General features: G+C 48.2%; 1 protein-coding gene and 1 long non-coding RNA gene across 2 annotated transcripts in view; one reads left to right on the plus strand and one right to left on the minus strand.

Annotated features, from left to right (window-relative positions):
- Positions 1 to 27,980, plus strand: part of TFEC (transcription factor EC) — a 134,814-nt gene that overhangs the window by 21,772 nt on the left and 85,062 nt on the right. The gene's annotated exons all lie outside the window — the stretch shown is intronic.
- Positions 3,776 to 27,901, minus strand: LOC310744004. Its single transcript, XR_014539327.1, has 4 exons — positions 27,807 to 27,901; positions 27,118 to 27,247; positions 16,598 to 16,745; positions 3,776 to 4,476 (listed from the first exon to the last, which is right to left on the minus strand). It is a non-coding gene; the product is annotated as an uncharacterized lncRNA (long non-coding RNA).

Raw genomic sequence — 27,980 nt, forward strand, 5'->3', positions numbered from 1 at the left:
GTCCGTGCAGCAAATTAAGGATAATTTGAGAGTAATTATCCTTGCAAGACCCCCTTAAGTCCAAATTCAGATCCATCTTAAAAAACAGAAGTACCTCCACTCATAGTGACTGTGTTGGAGAGTTACCAATACGTGCAGTGCTATCCTCTCAGTGTCCCCTGCCACCCGCATTAGCGAGAGGCAAGTATCAGACAATCTGTGGGTGAAAGCTCATCTCCCCCCGACCCGGGATAAGCAAGATGGCGTGAAGCTCTGGCGCAGCGACAACTGCAGTCTCTAAAGTGAAAAGGGAAATGCTGGAGATGATGGATTACAACATGAAGATAATGATGAACGTAAAACAAACATTTCACACAGAAATCTACAGAATACAAACTCTTCTTGCAAATTAATGGATATGGAATAGTTAAATACTAAAGGCATCGTATCAGTGGCTGTCAAAATAAAGGATTAGGACTGGAACTGTTGTATTTGGATTAACTAAGAGGATCGGAGCAGGACGAAAGAACATCATTCCCTGAATACCAGAACATGGGAAGTCATCTAAAATTGTTTAATTTAGAGTTGGATAATTGGCTCTTTTAATTGTATTATAATTTGGTATTATATTAATGTGGCTTTCATTGGACTGTTATTCATGAAAAATTAATTAAAAAAATATTTAACAAGAATGCTGGGACACAAATAAAGATTACTGTTTCCACATTGGAAACAGATTGCCGTATTTAAGGCTGGCCAGCTATCTTCTCCCATACCAGATGGTTTGGTGGAGGATGCATGTCTTACTTCCATTGGAGATGATGGTCCTGCCTCCTTGCTTGACGATAGAATCATTCAGCTGATTCTGACAACATGGCTTTCCTTCCCTGAGGAACCCATGGGGCAATCAAGACAAAAAGGTAGCATCATTTACAGCCTGAGGTGAAATGGGAAGGTGCCACCCCACTCCTGAAGCCTTCCTTACTTGGGTTGTGTAGTGGCACCCCCGAAGCAGCTGTGACAATGGTGGAGTCCAGTGAGATCTCGCAGAGCTGGTGATGGGGTTCCACTGCCTGAGGCACTGCCTCAGCCTGTGTCAGGGAACTGGAGCCAGAGAAGGGGGAGGGAATGGGAACTTACCGGGAGAAAGTTCCTTTAATAAGCAGCTGCTCTTCATCGGACGAGGAAGTTGACGAAGGGCTGTCAGGAGGTAATGAATCTGAGAGGGAGGAGGCACTTCCGGGGCCAAGTACCTCTCGTCAGAGAGGAAGGAGGGGGGCTGGGCTTCGGAAGTGGTTATGCTGGCCAAAAACGAAAGGAAAGCCAGTCAGGACATCTTACCCGCCATGAATAAGTCGAACTTTTGAACTGCTCTGTAAATAGCTTCAAAGAGGCAATAAACCTTTGTAAATATGGCTGGATTCCCGGACTCTTATCTTCGCTAGCACTCACAACTCATTGCTGACAGCCTGCCTCATAAGCAAGTAGGATCTGCTGCTGGGCCCACATCCTATTGGCAGACAGGCCCATAAGCAAAAGTGGGAGAAGCAACAAAATTTCCCTTTGTATGGTAGGCCAGTTTCTACCACCTTCTACATCCTCCATCCGGGCAGGCATCAGAGATGAAGGACACATTCATAAGAACAGCCTGCTGGACCAGGCCAATGGCCTGTCTAGTTCAGCATCCCCTTCTCACAGTGGCCAACCAGATGCCTATCAGAAGCCCACAAGCAAGGGCAAGGGCACTCTCTCCTCCTGAAACTTTCAGCAACTGGTATTCAGAAGCAGACTGCCTCTGGTTACAGAGGCATAGCTTAGCCAACACAGCTGCTAGTTGCCAAACATTCAAAGAGGGCATGAAATAGGATTGAGTGGTGTGGCCTGAGAAGAGGGGCTGTATATAGTTTGGGGACTGTATTTGGCTCCTGGGCCTGAGGTTCACCCTGCATCTAGCATGTGAGTCTGAAATAGAGATAATAGTGGATGTTCCTCCATGTATGCTTCTTAGAAGGAACTTTTAAATTGCATATAGATTGGGTATCCCATTTAAGTTTTTGAAAGGAAAATGGGGTATTGCTAAAGCTGTTTAAGAGCACATCAGGTGAGGAAGAAACTTATGGGTAAGTCACTCCTCACAATTTAGGAAAGAAAAAAGGAACTGAAATAACACAAAAGGCCTGGTGTGCAGAGCAATTGGACAGGACTGAAGGAAGAGATGTTTTATTTTGTTTTTGCTACAACAACTCCCGATACATTATGAAGGTGGAACCATTCTTCTAAGGATTAGGTATCTTATCCGCCTACATCAGAGGTAGAGCTTGACTTGACATTTGTTCTAACTACTCTTGAACTCAGATAGGAGGCTAAATTCCATTGTTTTCAAACTCCTGTAAATGTATGGGATATAGCTTCGTTTCCTTTGGAAGCATGGAAGTCAGGTGATCAAAGATATTTTGCAAGAGATGAGTACTCTCTCCACACTCAGTCACACAATATAAAAGATGTTAAGGCTAGACACTGTCAGGTGAAAATCTCTTTAAATGCAGAATGAAAACATGGGGTAAATATAAGGGGAAAATAAACTCTGATAGCTCACCGTTGGTCTTGATTATTAGAAAAGATACATTTGACAGAAATAATATGGGTAGAGGATTCCAGAAATGGGAAAAGAACAATGGTTAGATTTAAGGATTTGATTGTACAATTGAGTTTGATTTCAAAATACCAACTGAGGATAAATGAATGGGATCAATATTTTCAGATCAGATGTCTTATCAGATAGGGATTTGAGAGTATGGTGACTCCCACTGCTGACCCTTCGCAAAACAATTTTGGCAATACGACCAGATGGTAAACAAATATAGGTTTGATACAAAAATGCAATATCTTTTTTTTAAAAAAGGATACTGTAATAGGGTGCTTTGGGAAGGAAATCTCAGAGCTATCTCAGAAAGGCCATGGCAAAAATATATGAGACAAATAAGCATTTTTATGTTAGTGCATCATGGAAAGAAACCCAATTTAAGAAGATTGTTTAGATGGTATATGTCTCCTTGAAGAATGAATCGGGTATATGTATGGGTATTGGCAATGTGGATTTAGATATATATAACATGTTATGGAATTCCTCAAAAGTTTGAAGTTACTGGTCTCAAAGCCTCACAAATAATTAAATAGCAAAGATTATGTTAAAATTTGATGTTTGTTCTTTATATAATGGATGGACAAGACTAAGGATGTGAAAATTTGATTGTTAATTTCTCTATAGTTCTTGGTCATTTCTTGGCAACACTCAGAGAATGGTTGTTGGTACAGTAATGTATTCGTGGAGAATATGGTTGACGGAAGAAATTGACAATCTTTATGAAACAAATTCTTGGTTATATGAAGCAAATGAATGTAATTATTTTATTATTTATTGGAACCATCATTTTTTGTTAAGTAGGTTAGATATTTGAAATCACTGCTCATGACTAACTGGAGTTCATTGATTTCAATAGGTCTACTCTGAGTAAAAATTAGTCACATACAGTCAGGAAAACTGAATTGTATACTTATGTATATATGATTTATTTTTTAAAGTATATATATATATAAAATTTATATAAAATAAGTTTGATTAGATATTCTGACTATTGATCTTCCAACTGCAAATATGTTATGAAGTATATTCCTTCCTAAACTGCATAAATTTCTCCCTTAAAAGCAAAATGTCAATTGGGGTATCCAAATCTTACCCTTTGCACCTGCTTTTTCTGGTAAATTATATAATTACATGTTTGAGCTCTAACAATGTCCTTGAATGTCCTTTGCCAGACTCTTCTTTCAGTGATAAGGGCCTGGGAGTTTGGGCTAATCTGACATCCTCCCTGTTCCTGTCTTTCCAATGTCCAGCTTTAGCTCTGTATTCCTTTTAAGAACCACTGTAGATTAAAAATGTCTTAGGTAACCCGTTAGTTATTGTGCACAGTTTTTAGCCAGCACAGTAGCAATCTTTCTTATAAGGAAACGAAAGGTGGGAGAATAGAAGAAAAGGCACATCTGTATTGTTTTCAGTTATCCAAAGCAACATCTACATGCAGACATATGAAAGTTTTCAAAATTGACGTAAGAAGGCACATTTGATTCATTAGCTGGGATATTTGCAGAATGCAGCAGCTTTACTTGTAAGTAAGCCCTTATAAATGATAACAGTGATTTCCTGTTGAATACTTGTTTTTTTCTGCCCTTTGATGAATGCAATTGGAATTTTTTTATAGCTGTGATAAAAAAGGCAGCGCATTAGATCATGAAGAGGTTGTAGCTGAGAGAATCTGAGATGACTTCACTGTAACGAAAGCATGTACAATCACAGGAAATCAGGCACAACATCAAGGCTGATTGTCACATTTTAATGAGCATGGTCGCATCCTGTGTTGGTGCAAAGCAAATGTCTCTTCACTGGAATGCATTAACATTAGCTGCAACTTCGTTATTTTAGACACCCCACATGTTATTCTGTAAAAAAAGGAAAGAAATGTAAAATACAAAGTTTAAATATGTGTCTTATGCTAGGTTTATTACCAATCCGTACGGCTGCATAAACACCAAGCTTTTGAAGCACATTTGAAACACACATCCCAAGAATGCTGGTAACTATGGTTTAAGGGTTCTGGGAATTATAGTTCCCCGAAGGGGTAAAAATTTCTAAGATTCTTGGGGGAGTGTGCACTTTAAATGTATGGTGTGTGCGCATTAATGATATTTAGGTTGGCCACTTGAGCATTAAGCACACTTTCCCACAATATATGCATTTTTAATGCATATTACTTGGCTAGAGAACTGCATCGCAAAATTCAGGGAAGTGTGAATTTTGAAGGCTATCCGGGAATCAGTTTGTGTACTGTTTAGGAAAACGCAAATTAGGTTGGTTAGCCTTCAAGTATGAACTGAATCAAATTCCTTCTCCATCTCTAGCCACCCCAAATTCCCCAAACACTTTCTCTATTTCCTTTAAACGCTGCTTGTCTAGCTGACACAGCCGAGGGCAGCAAGCAGCTATGAAAATTTCTCCCTCTGTTATGTCTGCCATGCTTCATAGATTAGGATGTAAGACCCTGATAGGCCTGGTTTCCCAGGGACAGTCACAGAATTACAAAAGCCATCCTGGCTTCTTATTTCTTAAATGGGGGGTGCCCTATGCGTGGTTCTCGCACAGCCCCCTGGACCCTATGCGGCACCATTAACACAAGCTTGGCTTCGCCTTCCCCCAGGTGGGATACCTGGAGGTCTCCGCCTACCTCAGCCAGTTGCCCAATCCTGCCTGGGGAGGCATTGCCAAAGTGATCAAGACAGGTAGGGGCTGGGACCACCCTGCTCACACAATAGTTACAGGGCCAAGTTACAAGGAACCAGGCAGAGGGCTTTCTCGGTAGTGGCACCCGCCCTGTGGAATGCCCTCCCACCAGATGTCAAGGAGAAAAATAACTACCAAACTTTTAGAAGACATCTGAAGGCGGCCCTGTTTAGGGAAGCTTTTAATGTTTAATAGGTTATTGTATTTTAGTGTTTAGTTGGAAGCTGCCCAGAGTGGCTGGGGAAACCCAGCCAGATGAGCGGGGTATAAATAATAAATTATTATTATTATTTATTATTGGGGGAGGATCTTGCCTGGGAATCGTCAGTTGGCTCCAGAGCTTCTCCCACCCTACCCACCCTCAGTTAAGACTTCTTTTGCAGGCGCTGCTACATCAAGGTCGCTGTTGAAGGGCCGGAAAGGAATTCTCCTGCATTGGCAGGTTTGCCTTCCCCATAGCAAAACGTCATAACTTTGGCGGTATCAGGCCTTGGGCAGAATCCTTTAGTCTATCTTCCCTAAACTGGGGGTGGGCGTGCAGCGGTGACTCAGGCCCCCCTTCTCTTTGTGGTGGCGATACCAGGGTTCCCCGTTAAAGGGGTTGTTTTGAGGGGAGGCTTTGGCCCTACGCTGAGAGGTTGTCATTGCCAAGCTCTACCCACATCTGAAACATAATAATGTTGTGGCCAATTTTAATCCCATAGCTTGTTGTCTTGAGTCGTTATTCCACACGGGGGCTGCCCAGGGTTTTGGGGGACTCTGCCTGTCCATGCAATGTCCTTATTTTCCTTGCCAGTGACACCACCAAGCTCAGGGAGGAGGAGGAGGAGGAGGAGGAGGAGGAGGAGGAGGAGGAGGAGCTGGCACTTGTCTCAAGTGGCAGCAGCAGTGAGGAAGCATCCTGTTGGCTCTCCATGGTCACTGTCGCTGGCCTCCTCCCATGGCAGCTCGTAGCAGCTGATGGAGAGTGGGCGAGAAGCAGAAGATGCTGCTGCTGCTGCTGAAGCCCAGCCTTCTATGATGTGCCAGTTCTGAGAGTAGGGAAAAGGGGGAATGGAGCGCAAGGAGTGTTGATTTTTATTTTTAATTTTTAAAAGAATACTTTGCGCATCTTGTTCCTTTCTAAAATTCATTGATTGGTGTGTGCTTTTCTTTTTGTAAATCTACCAAAGAATAAAATAACATCAGGATTAAGGGGTTTTCTCAGGACGGTGGAGGGTATGAATGAATCTTTATTTGCGTAAGCCATCGGCCATAGCAATAAAACAATACAGTATACAAAAAATAGAAATAAAAATTCAATTATATAAAATACATTTTAGGGTTTAGAATCAATAGTCAAATAGTGGATCTTATTCTGATTGCCCCAGCTGAAAACCTTGCAACCTTTTGCTTGTCACCTGCTCATCTTGATCTGTCAAGAGAAAGGACACTGTGGCAGTGGTTGGGCGACCTGGGATGGACAATAAAAGAGGGGCGATAATCTCATTCCTCAAGTCTGGTGGAGGGTATGTGTGCTGTGTCTCATTGGTGAAATGGTGGTGGCACTTCCCCTTCTTCTGATAGGAAATGCATTGAGGGGGGGACACACAAAATGGGGGGTCAGGGAGGGTCAGTTGGGGAGGGACGTCCCTAATTTATTCTGAGGAATGTTGGAGGGTATTCTGACATTGCATCTCCCAAGGGCAGTACAGCTCGCAAGTGTCAGACAGTGGGGAGAAAGCGGTCTCTCCCTCTCTTCCTGTGTGGTTGCTCACCACTGTTGGCCACACCAACAAAGTAAGCAGAGTTCATCTGCTGGAAATGTAAGGAAAAGGAAGGCATCTTTTATCATATGTGGTGGAACTGTAATGTAATAAAGGAATTCTGGGAGATGATATATTAGGAGGTGGGGTGGGAAATGTTGAAACGTTTGTTAAAAAACCAGAAGCCTTTTTTGTTAGGAATTGTAGGTGCAGAGATACCGAAGGAACAGAAAAGTCTGTTTATGTATGCAACGACAGCTGCAAGGATGCTGGTCTCCCAGAGTTGGAAAGACGACAAGGTCTCTACCAGAGCGGAATGGCAGAATAAGCTGTAGGACTATGCAGAGTTGGCAAAAATGACTGGGAAAATCAGAAACCAGGAAGATCAAAACTTCAATAAAGAATGGGGAAAATTTATATTATACTTGAGAGACCACTGTATACATTTGAACTCTTTAGCAGGTCTTAAATAACTCTTGGCTACCTCATGAGAAGAGAAGACTCCCTGGAGAAGACCCTGATGCTAGGAAAGATGGAGGGCACAAGGAGAAGGGGATGACAGAGGACAAGATGGTTGGACAGTGTTCTCAAAGCTACTAACGTGAGTTTGACCAAACTGTGGGAGGCAGTGGAAGACAGGAGTGCCTGGCGTGCTCTGGTCCATGGGGTCACGAAGAGTCAGACATGACTAAATGACTAAACAACAACAACAAATGTTACATAGACTGTGGACACAATGGAGAACTGAAAAACTACAGGGATTTATAAAAAGCAGTTGAAAAAGTTAACTAAAGAACCCATGGATGGGAGGAGGGGAGTCTAGAGATTTGGAAGAATCTTGTGTAATTTTTTTCCCGGGGGTGGGGGTGGGTGGGTGTTGATTTTGAACGTGAACATATTTGTAAAACCAATTAATTATTTTTTTTTAAAAAAGGAAGCAGAGTTCAAATGGATGGAGAGAAGTGACTTGGGTGATTGGATGGTCAATGGGAATGAAGGTGTGTCTGTGTGTGGAATTGCATTGAGGTCCAGACATTATGAGCCCTCAGAACTTGTACCAGGCCTCAGAAGAACAAGTTTTGCAGGCATCTCTAAATTTCACATATAGATTCAAAGCAAGCAGCCAATATCTTCTGCGGCGGGTTTCTAGCACCCTCTTTGTTGACAAAACGAAATTTGCCTACTTAAAAAAAGGAATACATTTGCTGATCATTTGAATAAGCCGTTATCTGGTAAGTTCACGGTCTATACTAATGCTATCTGTATGTTTATTTATTTTAACCCTCTCTACGGCCAAAAATAGAAATAAATAATAGAGAATGGTCAATAGCAGAAAGTGGGTCTTTAAAGGACTGCTTCTGTCCTGTTTCCACCAGTGTAAATATTAACACTGTAATATGTGGGAATTTTGGTTCTGGCTTTGTGCTGTGTGATTTATTTATTTTTAAGAATAGATTGGATTTATTTCTTCTCTTTTGAGATGGTCTTAGAACTGAAGTGGCTTTGTTTCAATAATATTTGCAGAGACACTGGTTTGGAATATGCACCAGTAATTGCTGAACTTCTGCATTGCCTGTGCAATTGTATTAAAAAGAAAGTGGATTCTTTCTGCAAAAATTCTTCCAGAGGCCTGAAAAACTGTTCTACTCGAATTAAAGAGCTGAGTGTGATGATCTTGCCCCCTAGTGGTTTGCAAAGATGATAATTGCTAGTACCACAGTTAATTATTGGCTCTGGAGCTTTTCGGTCAATGGGTGGGAAGTTTAAATCTCAGCAGGTACAATTGCCTCTGAAATTAAAACAACACTTTTCAAATCAAAAGGCCTGATTTATTATTGGCACATGGACACCCAAGCTAGGTTGTGGGGGAGGTGATGATGGGGAAACTTCGACAGACAATTCACAGGTTCCCTATCAAATTCATTAGCATAATTGGAAACGGAAACTTCATTCAGCGGTTTCCAACCTCTTTTAATGGATGCCAAGTATTATTTTCATTTTCAAGGCTCTGCCAGCTTGCAAAATGAGTTAGTATGTAGACCTGGGAATCCCACTGTGACGACCTGCACACCGCTTTGGAAAGGCTACATTCATTCTGTTACCCAGGAACTTAAGAGTTAACGTCATCTAGATGATATTGGCGCCATCAGAGCCAGTTTTGCAGTTTGGGGTTGCACTAGTCAAGAGGTTCCTGCCATGCTGAAACCACCATTCCATGTCAGGCAATGATGTCAATTCCAATATGGCTGACTCCCCACCCTGACTTGAGGGTCTGCTCCATAATTCTTTGCTTGGCATTGATAACCAGCAGAATTGTGAACCACACTGTCAGAGACTGCCTCTAGGTCCCGGCTCACAAAGGACCAACGCTAGCCGGTAGAACGGTATAAAGTCTTTATTGAAGTATAGTTTCCATTTCCAAATCTTAGCGTGCGTCTCTACGTCTATTCCCTAGATCGGCGAAGTCCCATCTGAATCTCCGCCTCCTGTACACCAGTTCAAGACCCTAGCCTTGCTCCACCTTTTGCGTCTCTCCTTTCGCCTCTGGGTCCTACCACCCCCCGGGGTTCCTTCCTTCCTGGATGCCTCGGATGCGGACCCTTCGGATTCCTCCCCCTCCCTTCGGCGGGCTTTAGGACCTGGCTCCCTTTCCGGGCTGCTCATTGCGCCTCCCTCTGTTACATTTGAACTTGGCGCGCGCGCGCTGTCTCCGACCCTCCTCTCTACCGTTTCCTCGCTCTCCGACGCAGGCGTGGCTGCTGCCGGAGAGCTGCCTGTCGCTGGTGCCTGGAACTCCTCCCCCCTGCTGCTCTCTGGTGGCGTAGCTGGTCCGGATTTCCAGCTGCTGCTCTCTGAATCCCCTCTGGTCCCTCCTTCCTGAGGTGCCCCTCTTGGCAACCCCCCAGCTCTGCCCACGGGAGCCCCTTTCTGTGAATCCTCCGATTCGCTGGAGAGACTTAGGGACCTTGGTCGGCTCTCGTCGCTAACTTCTCCCTCCGATTCCTCTCCATCCGTCCCTTCTGCTCCTGAACCCCTGACATCCATCCCCCCCTCGAAGCCCCCCCTTCCCCCCTCCCCTCCTTCCGGTGTGGGTTCTGGGTGCTCCGTCGTGGCGGGGGTGAGTGCCGGATACAGTTCTTCCCCCGTGTCGTACATCACATCGGGCAGGTCTGGCTCGTCCTCCGTGCGCTCGTCGACGTCGATCTCCTCTGCTTCCATCTCCCTGCCTTCGTGTTCAAATCCCACGTCCTCCCCCAACACGTCCATGTCCATCTCTCCCCCGTTCCCCTCTGAGGGTGATGCCTGCCAGGGACCCCCCAGCCACTTCCTGCGCCACTGCTCCTCTGGTTGAGTATCCCACCAATAGGAGCGGTCTGAGGCAGAACCCGAGGTTGAACCCTCCGGAGAGCGTATGTGTGGTGCCGTCTCCTCGTCCGAGTCGAACCCCTGGAACGTGCTGCCTGAAAGTGTGGGTGTGAAGAGCCAGTCGTCGAAATACTCGGCTGGCATGGGCCTGTGTGGGAAAATGGCATGGAACTCTTCCTTGAGAAGGGGCTCGTCCAAGGCATAGCCCGGCACCCAACTGTTGGCGCTGGCCGGGGTATCCTCTCTGGCAAGAAGGTATTCTACTCCCTCTTCCCCCCATCTCGAGTCTAAAATCTCTGTGGCTTCGTTGATGCGCTCCCCTCTTGGCGACCCCCCTTCCCTGGGTCCTTCTCTGGGCGGATCTGGTGCTGTGCCTGGCTCCTGAAATCTATGCGGTGCTTTGTAGGGCGTGAGCACCGATCTATGGAACACCGGATGCATTCTGGAACCCTCCGGAAGCGCTAACCGGAAGGCCACTGGATTGACCTGTGCCTGGACTTGGTAAGGCCCTAGCTGCTTATGCCCTAGCTTCTTCTTGGCCAACGATTTGGTCGGCACTGCTTGCGCTGCTAACCAGACCCAATCTCCCACCTGTATGTCTTCCCCTACTCTCCTGTGTCTGTCAGCCTGCAGTTTGTATGCGTGCTTGGCCAGTTCCAACTGCCTCCTAAGCTGTTCGTGGACTTCCTGCAACTCTGACGCTAAGTCTTCCGCTGCCTGCGGCTCCCCCTCCCCCACGCTCTCTAAACCTGGGAAGGTTCTGGGATGCCTCCCGTTGTTGGCGAAGAACGGCGTCACCCCCGTCGACACGTGCTTCGTATTGTTGTAAGCGAACTCTGCGAGGGGCAGGTAGTCCACCCACGTGTTAGGCTGCTGATTGGCGTAGCATCTCAGGTACTGCTGCATGATGGCGTTGACCCTCTCCGCTTGTCCGTTGGTCTGCGGGTGTCTCGCCGACGCTAGATTGATCTTGACGTTCAGGATGCCCATCAACTTTTGCCAGAAGTTCGAGATGAACTGCCGCCCCCGGTCGGATAGAATAGATCGTGGCAGACCGTGGACCTTAAACACGTGGTCTATGAACAGCCTGGCGGTCTGTTCTGCCGTGGCCACCTTCGCACACGGGATGAAGTGTGCCATCTTGGTAAACATGTCCACCACCACAAGCACTGCCGTCTTTCCCCTCGAACTGGGCAGATCCGTGACAAAGTCCAGGGCCACCCGTTCCCACGGCTCAGACGGCGTCTGCAACGGTTCCAGCAATCCCGCCGGCGGTTTGTGCACTGACTTGGCTCTTTGGCAGGTGTCGCATCTCGAGACGTAATCCGCTACTTCCCCCCGCATCTTGGGCCACCAAAAGTCTCTGGTCACTAGTTCTACAGTCTTTTCTCTGCCAAAGTGCCCGGCAGTGGGGGCGTCGTGTAGCTGCTGCAGCACCCTCGCGCGGAGGTCATTCCCCGGCACGTAGAGTGCTCCCTTGCGGATGAGCAACCCGTCTCTGATCTGGAACTCGTCGTCCTTCACCGTGCCCTTGTGCACCTCCTCCATCTTGGCTTGCGCGAAGGGGTCCTCCTGCAACGCTCGACGTACGGCGTCCAGATCCACGGTCGCCGAAGCGCAAGCCCACGCTTCCGGTGCGAAAATGTGCTTGGCTGCCGACGGTGCCTCCTCCTCGAGGTATTGCGGCTTTCTGGACAAGGCATCCGCCATGATGTTGTTGTCACCCGGGATGTACTCTATCCTGAAGTCGAAGTCCGCGAAGAACTCTGCCCATCTAATGTGCCTCTGATTCAGGAACCTCGCCGTGCGCCAGTACTCTAGATTCTTGTGGTCCGTGCGGACCTGCACTGTGTGTCTGGCTCCGATAAGGAAGTGCCGCCACGCCTTGAACGCTGCATGGATGGCTAGCAACTCCCTGTCCCAGATGGTGTAATTCTGCTCCGACTTGCTGAGCTTCCTTGAGTAGAAGGCGCACGGCCTCCAGTCCCCCTGCTGGTCTTGTTGCAACAGTACAGCTCCCACGGCTCTGTCTGAGGCGTCTGTCTCCACCCTCATTGGTCTGCTGGGATTCACATGCAGCAGCTGCTCCTCGGACGCGAAGAGACGCTTGAGTTTCTGAAAGGACTGCTCCGCTTCCTCCGTCCAGAGAAACTTCTTCTTCTTGGAGCTGAGCGTGTCGGTGATGGCCGCCGTTTGCATAGCGAACCCCTTGATGAACTTGCGATAAAAGTTGGCAAAGCCGACAAACCGCTGGACTTCCTTCCGATTGCGCGGGCTTTTCCAGTCCAATACTGAGCGAACCTTGGCGCTGTCCATGGCGAGCCCCTTGTCCGACAGTTTATAGCCCAGGAAATCCACCTCCGTCACGTCGAACTGGCACTTCTCCAGCTTGGCGTACAGCCTGTGCTCCTTTAGTCTCTGCAGAACTTCCCTGACATCCCTCTCGTGCGCCTCTCGCGACTCAGAAAATATCAGGATGTCGTCCAGGAAGCATACGCACTTCTTGTAAAGGAGTCCCGCCAACACGTGATGCATAAAGGCTTGAAAACAGTGAGAGCCATTTTGTAATCCGAAGGGCATAACTCTGTATTCGTAGGTGCCCAGTGGTGTGAACATGGCCGTCTTCCACTCGTCGCCCTCCCGCACACGAATCAGGTTGTACGCGCCTCGCAGATCCAACTTGGTGAAAACGCGTCCTTTCCTTACCGTCGCGAGCAGGTCGTCTATTTTGGGCATGGGGAAGGACGAGGGCTTGGTTTTCGAGTTCAAAATTCGAAAGTCCACTACAAGCCTCTTCTGGGGCGTGTCTCGCTTCTTCACAAAGAATACTGGGCTGCCCCCTACAGCTTTCGACTCCCGGATGAACCCGCGCTTCAAATTGTGGTCTATGAACTCCCTAAGTTCCTGCAGTTCATCCTCAGACATGGAATACAGTTTCCCTGTTGGCAGCGTCGCCCCCGGCAGGAGATCAATCTTGCAGTCATAGGGTCTGTGGGGGGGTAGCTTGTCCGCTTCCTTCTCGCAGAACACCTCCAAAAATTCAGAATACTTGAGAGGTACTGCTTGCAGCGTGCCCAAATGTAACTGTGGGTCATCCTCCTCCCCTTCTGGTCTAGGCAGAATGCAGTGTTCCGCACAGTAGGAGGAGCCAAAAGTCAGTTGGCGTTGGTACCATGCCAATGCTGGGCTGTGCCTGTGTAGCCAACTCATTCCCAGAACTACTGGCGTGTCCGACAATTGGGTGACGTTGAAGCTGATTACTTCTCGGTGATTCCCAATTTGCATCACCATAGGTGGTGTCTGCTGTACCACCTGCCCCCCTAGCAGTTCCCTGCCATCCACTGTGACAACGTTCAGGGGCAGTGTGGCTGGCAGTAGCGCTATGTTGTGTTGTTGAAGGAATTCCAGTGCGATAAAGTCCGCATTACTGCCAGAGTCAATCGTAATCGGCACTTCTAAAGTGAGACCACTGGGCAGCTGGAGCGATGCGGTGAGCTGCACCACTGGTTTGGGCGGGAGGGGATCCGTGGGCTTCAAAATCTCTGGGGACTTCTTTACTGACTCGCCTGGCTGGCCCCCAGTGCTTCTGTTTCCAGCCAGACTCCTTCGTTTCCCTGCTGTGGTTCACTTTGCTGAGTTGCTCCCATTACTGTCATTGAAGCTGCAGTGTGCTTGTGGAGCCTCTGGGGACACTCTTTCGCCATGTGCTTAGGACTTTCACAGATGTAACACTTCCTGTTCCCTCTAGGCTGCTTTGTTTTGACTGCTCCCGGTGTTAAGGCTCTGGTGGCTGATTGAGCTCTAGCACCGCCGATCTCCATTGGCTCCTCCCCCCCTGCTTGCGGAGGCGTTGATTGCGCACGCGCGACATCCCTGGGCAAGAGGGAGGGCGCTCTGGCTGGTGTGCGTCCCCAACGCCCTTCTTCTCTGTCCCATGGGCGGTCCTCCAGCCTCACCCCCACTGCGAGCGATCTGTCCACCACTTCCTGGGTGCTTTTGGGTCTCTCCCCCCGCGCTATCTCATCCTTGATTTGGGGGTTCAATCCTTCCCAATAAAGATCTCTAACGGGGGGGGAATCCTTGTCCCACCCCAAGGCATTGACCAATGCAAAAAAGCGGGAGTGATACTGCCTCACGCTGGCTTTCCCTTGTCTCAGCCCAAATATGTCCTTACGGGCAATGTCAATGTCTATTTTCGATAGAAAGCAAGAATCCATCGCTTTAATGAATGCAGCTGAACTCTGGAGCGCTGGGTCCATATCTCTCCACAGATTGCGCAGACATGCTTTCGCGTCTCCATGCAAATGAGACAAGATAAACCCCACTTTTTCCTGCTCATCTCTAAACTCTTTTTCCAGCAGTTTCAGCGCAAACTGCACGTCTGCTCGGAAATTGGGGTACTGCTGTAAATTCCCATCGAAGTGAGATACAATGCTGCCTCCTCTCCTCCCCAACCCGATCCCCTCGGATCTGGACCCCGTTTGTGCCTGCTTAGTAAGCACGTCCAACCTGGCTTGGAGATCTCGGCATGCAGCAGCCGCTTCATCCTCTCTTTTCCTGGAGGCGAGTATCTCTGCGCTGAGCTGCGTTACCGCTTCTTGCAGGGAAGCAATTTGCTCTTCAGTAGACATGTCGCTTGACTCTTGTGAGCTCCCAAGGCACCAGTCCTCTTTCCTCCCTGCTTCGCTCCCCACACGCCGCTTGAGTCAAAGAGAACTGATGAAAACTTTGTGAGATGGGACTTACTGTCAGAGACTGCCTCTAGGTCCCGGCTCACAAAGGACCAACGCTAGCCGGTAGAACGGTATAAAGTCTTTATTGAAGTATAGTTTCCATTTCCAAATCTTAGCGTGCGTCTCTACGTCTATTCCCTAGATCGGCGAAGTCCCATCTGAATCTCCGCCTCCTGTACACCAGTTCAAGACCCTAGCCTTGCTCCACCTTTTGCGTCTCTCCTTTCGCCTCTGGGTCCTACCACCCCCCGGGGTTCCTTCCTTCCTGGATGCCTCGGATGCGGACCCTTCGGATTCCTCCCCCTCCCTTCGGCGGGCTTTAGGACCTGGCTCCCTTTCCGGGCTGCTCATTGCGCCTCCCTCTGTTACATTTGAACTTGGCGCGCGCGCGCTGTCTCCGACCCTCCTCTCTACCGTTTCCTCGCTCTCCGACGCAGGCGTGGCTGCTGCCGGAGAGCTGCCTGTCGCTGGTGCCTGGAACTCCTCCCCCCTGCTGCTCTCTGGTGGCGTAGCTGGTCCGGATTTCCAGCTGCTGCTCTCTGAATCCCCTCTGGTCCCTCCTTCCTGAGGTGCCCCTCTTGGCAACCCCCCAGCTCTGCCCACGGGAGCCCCTTTCTGTGAATCCTCCGATTCGCTGGAGAGACTTAGGGACCTTGGTCGGCTCTCGTCGCTAACTTCTCCCTCCGATTCCTCTCCATCCGTCCCTTCTGCTCCTGAACCCCTGACACACACTTTGAAGAGTTTGCGTAAGTTGCGACAGCCCTGTGAGGCAGCATGATATGGAAGGATTGAAAGAAGACAGGAAAGTTAAATGGAAAGGGATAGAGAGATGCCGGGCTGATTCTGCCATCCCCATAGTATTATGGGAGGAGCTGTAGCTTTTTAAGGGTGCTGAGAGGTGTCTGGAAACCCCTGTTGCCCGCACAGAACAACAGCTCCCAGATTTCCCTGGGAAGAAGGATTGCTTGTTAAATCATTCTGAGAATTGTAGCTCCGTGGGGGGAATGGGGAAGTTTTACTTACAAATAGCTGCTGGATTTCTACCTGTGAATTAGCTGGATGAGAAGTTGACTCGGTTTTACATGGCATGCTTGTTGGAAGTATGACTGAGGGAACACATGGAGGCCTGGTCCTTTCTGTAGGCCACAATTTATCACCCACAACCACAAAAAGGACAAACCCACAGGGGTGATGGAACGAGGGAGGAACGAAACACAGTATAATGAACACTACTGATTTCAAAGTGCATGAATAAGGAGGCTAAGCATATATGCCCATTTGACCACTTCGATCTGGGGAACTGGTATTTTACAATCTCTCTTCCTCACTTGTAAGGAGTTGATCTTTCAGTATGACAGGACCAATGTTAAGCAATTTGTAATTAACTTCTAACTTATTGACAGTTTTAATGTATGTTTTACACAAATCCTCACTGCCACCTTCTCGCTTATAAACTCAATGCCATCTCCTCCTCTTCCTGGTCATCTTCTGGATCATTCTTTGTAGCTGGATCTTCTCTTGAGGAGATCTCATGCTGATGCTGGGCTTCTCATTGCATCTGCTGCCACCTTTGTTCTTGAGGCCTGGCTGGTAAAGGGGAGAATTGGGGTTCAAAGTAGGGTTTAGTATGGAGACTTCCGGGTTGGCGCCATCGCCGAATGGCGGACTCCCTCCGAGCTCCGGAGGGAGCCGGCTCGGCAGGGGCTGGGTTTTACCGCACCGGCGATGCGGGGACCCTTAGAAACCACGGCCACGGGGGCCGTGGACTTGGAGACTCGGCTAGCACCGCTAGCGCCCTCCCGACTCGTGAAGGAGCCTTTTTAAAGGCTACGGATCGGGTGCCGGGGAGAAGCGTGGTGCTTTGAGTCCTCTGCCATCCCTGCCGAGCGAAGCCGCATGCCATCCGGCGGAGAGCGCTGACTTCTTCCATTGAGAATTTGGACTTTTAACAACAACCCGTGAGTAAATTGGAAATCGGGTTTAAAAGAAGAAAAATTTTTGGGATTTGAGACGAGCGGGGGGGGATCTAAAAAGGAAGTCAGTCCCCCTCCCTATTGTAGACATTTTAAAACAAGGATTGGGAAGCCAAGGCCCAAAAAGAACGGTATCTTTGCTAAATTAAGAATTCCATGATGGGAAAGTACAAGAATTGTGCTGGAGGAAGAATTGAAGGAGAAGGAAAATGCACCCCCCTCCCTGGGAACCGGGGCGATTGAGGAGTGAGCCTGGTGAAAAGAGCCGGTGATTTTGACAGCTGTCAAAGTAGCTGTCAAAGTCGGAATATTAAAGAGGATTTTATTACAAGGACCTTGCTGGTCAAATTTGTTACAACTTGATATAATTTGTTAAGACTTGAATACAAAATGGCGAAAATACGGAGAACAATCGGATTTTTGGAAACAAAGTTACAACAACCCCCCTAGAGGAGTTTCGGGACATTACAAAGATGGGCGTAAGCTGGGAAAAATACAACACTCCGGAATTTCACAGAACTGGTTATCTCCTGGGAAAGCTGCAAAACGGAAACTGAATCTTGTCTACAGGGTGTTTAGACTAAAAGGAGACAACAGAATACCTTACTGAAGAAGGAAGGGACTGAACGCAAGTTTTTGTTCCTGAATAACAACAACCCATGTAGAGTTACTAAACTTCTGAATAAGAAAGTTTTAGCAGCGGAACAAGAGGAAGCTGGACTATAACCTTGAAAGAACAATGGGGGGAATTTTATAATTTGACATTTTTAAAGATTTAGGAATTAATTTTTAAAGAAAGTAATCCTAGAAATGGGAAATAATTCTGCAAGGAGTTGGGGGAAAAATGGGATTGATGGACTTAAGATTTCCAGGCTGGAAACATAGATTGGAGGATAAGGGAAATTAAACCGGGGAAGGGGAGGGAGAATTAGAATCCAAAGGCTTGCAACTATTTTCTGAATTGGTTTTCTTTTTTCTAATATATTTTTTATTTTTTTATACTTTTATTCTGTGTGCTTTTACTTTAATGGGAAAAAGGGGGACATTGTGGAAAGAAAAGGGGGTGGGCTATGGGGAGAGATCTTTTGCTTTTTTTTTTATCAAGGGTGTTGCATAAGGTTTGTATAAATTTAAATTTGAACAATGGGGTATATAAATTGTGCTTTAAATCAGAAATAGAACTTGTGGAAACAACAATATGAAAGGGGAATACAGTAGGGGTGGGGGAAGGGGGGAGTCCCAGAAAGTGGATGTTTGAAAATAAGGTTCTGAATGTATCTTCATAATTTCTTTTCTTCTCTTTCTGTATTTTGGAAACTTCAATAAATATTATTTAAAAAAAAAAAAAACAAAGTAGGGTTTAGTATGTGTTTGGATTGGGTTGTAAGGAGCCTCAGGTGGAAACATCCACAAGCCAAAGGCACTTCAGGTGGATTTGAGACCTTTGTGGGTTCTTCCAGGTCCTAACTGCCTTGGCTTTTGTTATGTACTGAAGTTCTCACCCTGGGCCAGCAGGGGGGATACTGTAGATAGTTTTCACTCAGGTCCACATATGCAAATAGGGGATTGAAAGTGACGTTCAGTGATTGGATAGTTACAGAAAATGGTTACAGTTGCGTTGTAGTGGAGCTCTATATAAGCAGGCTGGCTGAACCCTTCAGTTCAGTTCTGTTCTGGTCTGTGAATAAACAAGAGCTGTTTGAAGAATCGCTGTGTCGTCTGATATGTTCACCCACAACTTAACAGCTTTCTCCGTGAGGTACCAAGCCTCTTCCTCATAATACTTGTGGCACACCTATCTCTTTTTTCATGTCTGTCCATATTCATCTATTGTGCAATTTCAAACCTTCATTCCCTTCGACACCTGCTTTGCCCAGCATTTCCCTTCTATCTCTCTTTCCTCATCATTGTCCTCCATGTTCATTTTTCAGTTCATTATTTCAGCCGTGCTATTTGGGAGTGCATTTATAATTATAAAAGAGCAAATTTTGTTTCAAACCAGAACAGGCTATGTTATGTACTGAGTTGAATAGGATCCAAACTGCAGCAGTCTGATTGGTCCTAGAACAATAGGATTCAGAATGCAGCAGTCAGATTGGTCCTAGAACAATGCAGCAATATGATTGGTTGGCAGGAACCACCCAATCATGCTCCAGATAGAAGTGAATCCACAACCTGATTGGCTTACAGTAGAATTCCGGAATTAGCCAATCATGTGCAGCCCATTGTGTAAATAATGTATATAAAGCAGATACCTTGAGGGGACATTCATTCATTCCTCCTCACCACTATGAGCTGAATAAAGAGCATGAAATCACTTTGCGACTCTGAGTATATTTCACTGGCGACGAAGGTGGGATCCCGCTGAGCTGACTGCCACACACAGCACCGCAGCACCGCCACCTGCCGCACCGCTGCCTCGCACCGTGTATCCAGGCTTCAGCTCCGGGACACAAGGAACTCAGAATGGCAACCGACAGCAGCTTCTCGCCGTTCAACCCAGCATCTGGAGACTGGGAAGCGTATGCCTCCCGTTTCACCTTCCTCCTAGAAGCCAAAGGGGTCACCGATGAAGAAGACGCCAAGAAGAGGGCGATATTCTTCAGCGTCTGCGGAGAGGAGACGTTTGAAATCGCCCGGGCTCTCCTTGCACCCGAAGACGTCGCTACTGTTCCATACAAAACAATAATGGAACAGCTGAAGGGGCACTTTTCGCCACAGCCCTCTGTGGTGGCTCGTCGAAATGCCTTCTATGCAAAGCGGCAAGCCCCTGGGGAAACCATAACTGGGTTTGTGACCTCTCTCCGCCAAGCTGCCCGGTTCTGCAACTTCTCAGAGCTGGAGAACATGCTTCGTGACCGCCTCGTCGGTGGCCTGAAGGATGAGAAGCTGCAACGACGCCTCTACGCTAAGAAGGACCTAACGTTCCAGGTCGCTCTGGAGGAGGCCCTGGCAACGGAAGCTGCCGAGAGGTCGACGCAAGAGGCACGGCCGAGCCAGCCGTCCCAACCGAGGGTCCACCACGAAGACCTCACCGACGACTCAGGATCCAACAGGGAGGAGGTGCACCGAGTACAGCAGCGCACTCAAGCAGCCCACATACCACAGCTGCCTCGACGAGAAGCAGGGAACTGCGCAAGCTGTGGAGACAGTCACGAGAGGAGGACCTGCCGTTTCCGCAACGCAGAGTGCAGGCAGTGCAGAAAATTGGGACACATCGCCCGGGTGTGTCGAGCTCGGCCCACCCGACGCCAGGCATCAGATGACCAATCCAAGAGCCCCAGGTCCCGGGGCCCAACACACCAAGGCAACTCGACGGAGCTCACGGACTTCCAGGTATACCAGTTGCCCCACCCCAACGTAGAGAAAATTTATGTAGAGGTACAGATAGAGGGGGCCCCATGCCGCATGGAGCTTGACACGGGTTCAACTCTATCCATAATCTCGGCAAGGACCTTAAGGAAACTGTGTCCTACTGGGGGTCCCAAACTCAGGCCGGCCCCATTCACCCTCCGGGACTTCCAGAAACGTAAGGTCCCCACAATGGGGGTGGGGACCTTCAGGGTGCAATACCGAGGGCGGACGCGGCAACTGGACTTGCTTGTGGTCAAGGGCCCCTACATTAGCTTACTGGGATTGGCATGGTTTGGACCACTGGGGCTAGCCGTCACCGGGGTGAACCACACGAGCTTACAAGTGGACGTGGACGCCATATGCAAGGAATTTCCGGGGGTTTTTGATGGGAAATTGGGACAGTATACGGGCCCCCCCATTGCTCTACAGCTTGACCCCGCAGTACGACCAGTCAGGCTCAAGGCCCGCCGGGTCCCGTTCGCCCTGAAACCCCGTATAGACGAGGAATTGGACCGACTCGTGGAGCAAGGCGTGCTGGAGCCGGTGCCTAATGCCCCCTGGGAAACCCCAATCGTCACACCCGTCAAGCCGAATGGTTCGGTCCGCATCTGCGCAGACTACAAATGTACCATAAACAAGGCCCTCACGGCCCATGCATACCCAGTGCCAGTGGTCAGCCATGTCCTTGCCACCCTGGCTGGGTCGAAAATTTTTGGCAAGCTGGACTTGGCCCAAGCATATCAACAACTGCCAGTAGATGAGGCCACAGCAGAGGCACAGACGATTGTGACGCACAGAGGAGCGTTCAGGGTAAAGCGGCTGCAATTCGGTGTCAGCGTGGCACCAGGCATATTCCAGAATCTAATGGACTCTCTCCTTAAAGGGATTCCTGGCGTCACCCCCTTCTTCGATGATGTGTTGATTGCCGGGCCCACACCAGAGGAGTTTGAGGACCGCCTCCGCACCGTTCTGCACCGTTTCCAGACGGCGGGTCTCAAGGTGAAGCGGGAAAAATGTCTACTAGGAGTGCCTCAGGTGGACTTTCTGGGATTTATGGTGGACGCAGAAGGGGTCCACCCGACTGGGGACAAGGTACGGGCCATTTGTGATGCCCCAGCGCCCAAGAACAAGACTGAACTTCAGGCCTTCTTGGGACTATTGAACTTTTACCATTCCTTCCTTCCCCACAAGGCGGCGGTAGCGGAGCCCCTACACAGACTCCTGGACAAGCGGGCCCCTTGGGTGTGGGGCCAGCGCCAGGAGGCCGCATTCCAGGCAGTCAAGGACTTGCTTGTCTCAAACTCGGTCTTGGCACACTTCGACGAGAGGCTGCCGGTGGTGCTAGCATGCGACGCCTCACCCTATGGCATTGGCGCTGTCCTGGGACACCAACTCCCGGATGGAAGAGAGGTACCGGTGGCATACTTTTCCCAGACACTCAACGCAACCGAGCGGAACTACTCGCAAATCGACAAGGAGGGTCTGGCAATCGTGAAGGGAGTAAAAAAATTCCATGATTTCTTGTACGGGCGGCCCTTCACCGTGGTGACTGACCACAAGCCCTTGCTTGGCTTGTTTGCCTCCGAAAAGCAGACCCCCCAAGTGCTGTCTCCTCGTGTCCTCAGGTGGTCAATTTTCCTTGCCAGCTACCAGTATGCACTGATTCACCGCCCTGGGAAGGCGATGGGCCATGCGGACGCCCTCAGCAGGCTACCACTACCGGAAACAGGCCCCGACCCAGCACCTGCACAAGAGGTTATGAGCCTGGAGCTGCTGCCCGACCGCCCCATTCAGGCACAAGAAGTTGCACACCATTCCAAGAAAGATAGGGTCATCTCCCGCGTCCTGGACTGGGTGTGGAGGGGATGGCCCAGCAGCAGCCCCGGGCCAGAATTCGCCGGCTACACAACCCGCAAACATGAACTGTCAGCCCACAAGGGGTGCCTGTTATGGGGAAGCAGGGTCGTTGTTCCCCAGCCCCTCCGCAAAAGGGTCCTCACAGCCCTACACGAGACACACCCAGGGGTAGTAAGAATGAAGGCCCTTGCCAGGAGTTATGTGTGGTGGCCGGGGATCGACGGAGAGATAGAGGCCTGGGTCAAACACTGCCAGGCCTGCCAAGAATCCCGCCCAGATCCCCCAAGGGCCCCAGTCCAGTCCTGGGAGTCCGCCCGAGCACCATGGTCACGCCTGCATGTGGACTTCGCTGGCCCCTTTCAGGGGAAAACATTCTTCATAGTGGTGGACTCCTACACCAAATGGCTGGAAGTCGCACTGGTACCGTCCACTTCTACGTCCGCAGCCATCCGGGTACTACGCAGGCTGTTTGCAACCCACGGGCTCCCTGACACTCTCGTCTCAGACAACGGGACTGCATTTACGTCAGGAGAATTCCAAACCTTCACAGCGCAGAACGCCATCCGCCACATCCGTTCGGCGCCATTCCACCCTGCCACCAACGGCCAAGCAGAACGCATGGTGCGGACCACCAAGGACACCCTTCGCCGCATGACGCAAGGGGATTGGGAGTACCGCCTTGCCACATTCCTCCTAGCACAACACAGCACCCCCAGCTCAACGACTGGCCGGAGCCCCGCTGAACTACTAATGGGTCGGCGCCTTGCAATCAGATTGGACCGCCTTCACCCCGATAGAGCTCAGGATGAGGTAGTGGTGGGGGAAGGCAGGAACCCCCGGACCTTCGAGGCCCAGGACCCAGTGTACGCAAAGAATTTTGGGGCAGGCCCAGCATGGGTACCCGCCACAGTCACCAGGGTCACTGGTCCCGTGTCGTACGAGGTGCTAACGGATGGGGGGCAATGCTGGCGCCGCCACTGCGACCAGATACGGCGACGATTCCCGGGAGAAAACCAGGAGGAGGAAAGGTCAGAGGAGTCCCAAGGGAACAGAGGGGCAGTGAGGCCCATAGAGCAGGAGGGGCCAGCAGGAGAGGCAGAATCAGTAAATACAGAGAGGACCCGCGAAGCCAAAAGGACACCGGAACCAGAACCACGACTGAGCGAGCCGGTTGCACCAGACCAGACAGGCCCATCACAGCCAGCATCCTTGGAACATGAGCCAGAACCTGAACCCCGGACCAGGGAACACCCCAGGCCGCAACGCACACGTAGGCCGCCAGCGTACCTTGAGGACTATGAATGCGACCTCCCGGGCAGGACTGGAACTTAGAGGGGAGGGGTGTTATGTACTGAGTTGAATAGGATCCAAACTGCAGCAGTCTGATTGGTCCTAGAACAATAGGATTCAGAATGCAGCAGTCAGATTGGTCCTAGAACAATGCAGCAATATGATTGGTTGGCAGGAACCACCCAATCATGCTCCAGATAGAAGTGAATCCACAACCTGATTGGCTTACAGTAGAATTCCGGAATTAGCCAATCATGTGCAGCCCATTGTGTAAATAATGTATATAAAGCAGATACCTTGAGGGGACATTCATTCATTCCTCCTCACCACTATGAGCTGAATAAAGAGCATGAAATCACTTTGCGACTCTGAGTATATTTCAGGCTACTTCTGATTTTATTATTTTTTTGGTAACTGTTCAGCCACAATCATTTTTCACCCCTTCGCTTCTAGTGACACGAAGCTCAGCTGCTCACATAGACAAAAAGTGATAAAAGTATTTGGCTTAGAACTTCATAGAATGATGAAATGTTAGAGGGGGAGAAAGACCCGGTAGGTCATTCTGTGCATCCCCTGCCAGTGCAGGATCTTGACCTACTGTATCATATCTATTCTAGTGCTCCACTAAGTCTGCTTTTAAAAGAGCAAAAATGATGGGGCTTAACATTACTTTGTCACGCGGAACCATTCTTCAGGCTTTTGAGACTCACTGTCATGATTTTCTATCCATCATATCTAAATTTAACACTTTTAACACCACAACAGTACTACATAACCTTTATTTCTTTCCTGCTTTTATCCAGTTGGGCACCCATTTTATTAGCTTGCTATTTAATCCATTGAGCCTATCTATATAGCATATATACTTTCAATTTTTTATATCCTCTTCCTTTCATTCCATTTCTAACGAGTGACTCCTTGCCATTTGTTTTGTATTCAGGAACAAATACACCTGTGTATCACATCACTTATGAGTGATACAAACATGTGTATTGTTGCCAAGTCACCCCAATCTCTGAGTGGTGTGAAATTTCGGGGGTTCCAGGGGCTTTCCCAGGGGTTGTGTTTCCTTTTGGATTGTGTCATAGCGGAGGCTGTGGCCTCTTGGGCTGAGCCTCTTGGGCTTGCCAATCGGAAGGTCAGTGGTTCGAATCTGTGAGATGGGGTGAACTCCTGTTGTTCTGTCCCAGCTCCTGCAGTTTGAAAGCACACCAGTACAAGTAGATAAATAGGTGTGGCAGGAAGGTAAACAGTGTTTCCATGTGCTCTGGTTTCCGTCACGGTGTCCCGTTGCACCAGAAGCGGTTTAGTCCTGCTGGCCACATGACCCAGAAAGCTGTCTGTGGACAAACACCGGCTCCCTCAGCCTGAAAGTGAGATGAATGCCGCAACCCCATAGTTGCCTTTGACTGGACTTAACTGTCCAGGGGTCCTTTAACTTTACCTTTATCTTTATGGTGAATGGTTTATTTTTGCATATATACAATCTGAGCCAGTGATGGAGTTCACAGCATCAACACCCCAAAAGGGTTTTGTTTCCCCCCGGAACTAAAGTCTTGGATTCAAACAGAAATAAAATATTGCTCCCAAATGTTGCTTTGACTGCGTCTTGCTTGCTTTACTTCTTGGTCACATGACACTGCAAAACTCTACTCCAAACTTTGCCTTTGTCTGTTGGGGCAGTGGCTCCCGCCTCTTTGCTTCTGACACCAGTGTAACTCATGTACAGCCTGTGGTCTACTAGAATGTCTAGATCTTTATGACATACATTGCTATCAAGGCAGATACCCATCCATCCTATGTTTGTACATCTAATTCTCCCCACTGTAATGCAGAACTTAGTTTATCTCCTGAAATTCATTTCATTACTTTTGATCCAGGTCTCCAACCTGCCAATATGGCCTTAATTCCCATTTCTGTCTTTTATAATACTATCTAACTGAAATATACTCAGAGTCGCAAAGTGATTTCATGCTCTTTATTCAGCTCATAGTGGTGAGGAGGAATGAATGAATGTCCCCTCAACGTATCTGCTTTTTATACATTATTTACACAATGGGCTGGACATGATTGGCTAATTCTGGAATTCTACTGTAAGCCAATCAGGTTGTGGATTCACTTCTATCTGGAGCATGATTGGGTGGTTCCTGCCAACCAATCATACTGCTGTATTGTTCTAGGACCAATCAGACTGCTGCCTTTTGGATCCTATTGTTCTAGGACCAATCAGACTGCTGCAGTTTGGATCCTATTCAACTCAGTACATAACACTAACCTAGTCAGCTTCTTGTCATCTATGAATCTGATGAGCATCTCCCCTACTCCTTCATCCCAAGTGATGTTAAGCATCACTCATGATAGGTTTAAATGTAAACTCAGCAGAGAAAGCCAAGATTTTACTGCAGCTGTGACTGGACACTAGTGAGTCAGCTGTTGTTCCTGAAACAAAGCCCAGTCTTCCATGCAAAAAAATTAGGCTGCAATCCTCCACACACTTATCCCAGGATTACTAGAATCATAGAATTGTAGAGTTGGAAGGGAACCTGAGGGTCATCTAGTCCAACCCCCAGCAATGCAAGAATATGCAGCTGTCCCATATGGGGATCAAACCTGCAACCTTGGCGTTATCAGCTGCATGCTCTTACCAACTCAGTGGGCCTTGTTTGGGAGACAATATATGTGATAGGGTTGTGTAGCTCTATTTGTCTAAAAATTTGAGTTCAGTCCATGTTGCAGGTTGTTGAAGTCGAAGTTTTCAACCGAAAAATTCCCCCATACGAAACATCCAGTTCGTCAAAGAGCAGCATCAAATTATTTCCTTGTACCTTTTCCCAGGTATCTAGTGCAAAAGCGCTGTGCTCCATTGACTTGCATGCGGTTGTCCAAAATGTCTAAAATAAAGCAATTAAAGTTTTTTATGTAAAATAAGAGCTGAGCAGAAACATCTGATTTTCCTGCTCTCTCTCTCTCTCTCTCTCTCTCTCTCTTTTTTGCCACAAGAGAGGAAGACACCAGTGTACTGTCCAGTCACATCCTCCGTTTGAATAACATCTATCATCAGATCTAAAATTAGATATTGCCCACTATCCTATTTTTCATCTTTGGGATTCCCACTGTTATACAGTGGTACCTCGGGTTACATACGCTTCAGGTTACAGACTCCGTTAACCCAGAAATAGTACCTTGGGTTAAGAACGTTGCTTCAGGATGAGAACAGAAATCGTGCTCCGGCGGTGCAGCGGCAGCAGAAAGCCCCATTAGCTAAAGTGGTGCTTCAGGTTAAGAACAGTTTCAGGTTAAGAACGGACCTCCGGAACGAATTAAGTACTTAACCCGAGGTACCACTGTACAGTTCGCATTTAAGAATTGTGCAGCGGGCAGAAATCCAAGCATTTGCAATATCCCCACCCCAACAAAAGTGGGAACTTGTGCTGGTCATACAGCCGCACGAGAGCCCTGTTAATAGAAGAAGTCAGCAACTGTACCTATGAAATACCTTCTTCCAGCTCTCATTCTTCTTCACATCTAGGGGAAGATCTGTCACATTTGGCAGACGGCTTCAGGGAACGATGGCAAAACCTTTCCGTCCTTGGCTTCCTAATGTTCCTGTCAGTGCTACGAGGAAAAAGAGTTGGCAGGATATGTGAAACGAGAAAATCCCAGAGACTTGTGCTTAGCAGAGGACTGCTGCCAGCCAGGTTAGAACTGATGTGCCCTTTCTTTGCTGCTGCCGCTTTATGATTTAATTTACTCAGTGTGTCCTCACAACAAGCCTGGGCGATAGGGAAGACCAGTGCTTTTTTCTGGTGGCACTCAGCGGTATATAGTACCAGCACAATTTTTTCTAGAAATAAACCACTGAGAATAATATTCTGTTTTAAGCTGAATATTTCTGAATTGTTTCTGTTTGTGCACATATATATACAAAACTTAGTGCTATTTAAATTAAAGTGTGCCGGCTGCACACTTGATTTTATGGGTGGATATCTTATTGCTGTCAAAATTTGCTCCAGGCTAATCCTTGGCAGGCACAAAGTCGACACAGAGGGCAACCAAATGAAGAAATCCACTTGGCTGAACTAAGCCTGCACAAAAATAATGTTTGTGGACCGAGATGCTTTTATTAGCTGATATTCCTGGGAAATAAATAAATAGATTCTCTCTTAATAGTTACCTTTGACTGCCTTGTAGGTTGGGGAGAAGAACCAAAAGGAGGCATTTCTGTGACTGCAAGAATGGCGACTGTGTACGTCCAGAACAATATAGCTGTTTGTATGCAGATATAATGGAGGGCGGAGGGGCAGAACTTGAAGAATCTGCTGAAGTCTCATGTTTTCTATTTGTATCT

Source organism: Podarcis filfolensis (assembly GCF_964270895.1).
Source record: "Podarcis filfolensis genome assembly, chromosome: 10".
In the NCBI taxonomy this organism is placed as follows: domain Eukaryota; kingdom Metazoa; phylum Chordata; class Lepidosauria; order Squamata; family Lacertidae; genus Podarcis; species Podarcis filfolensis.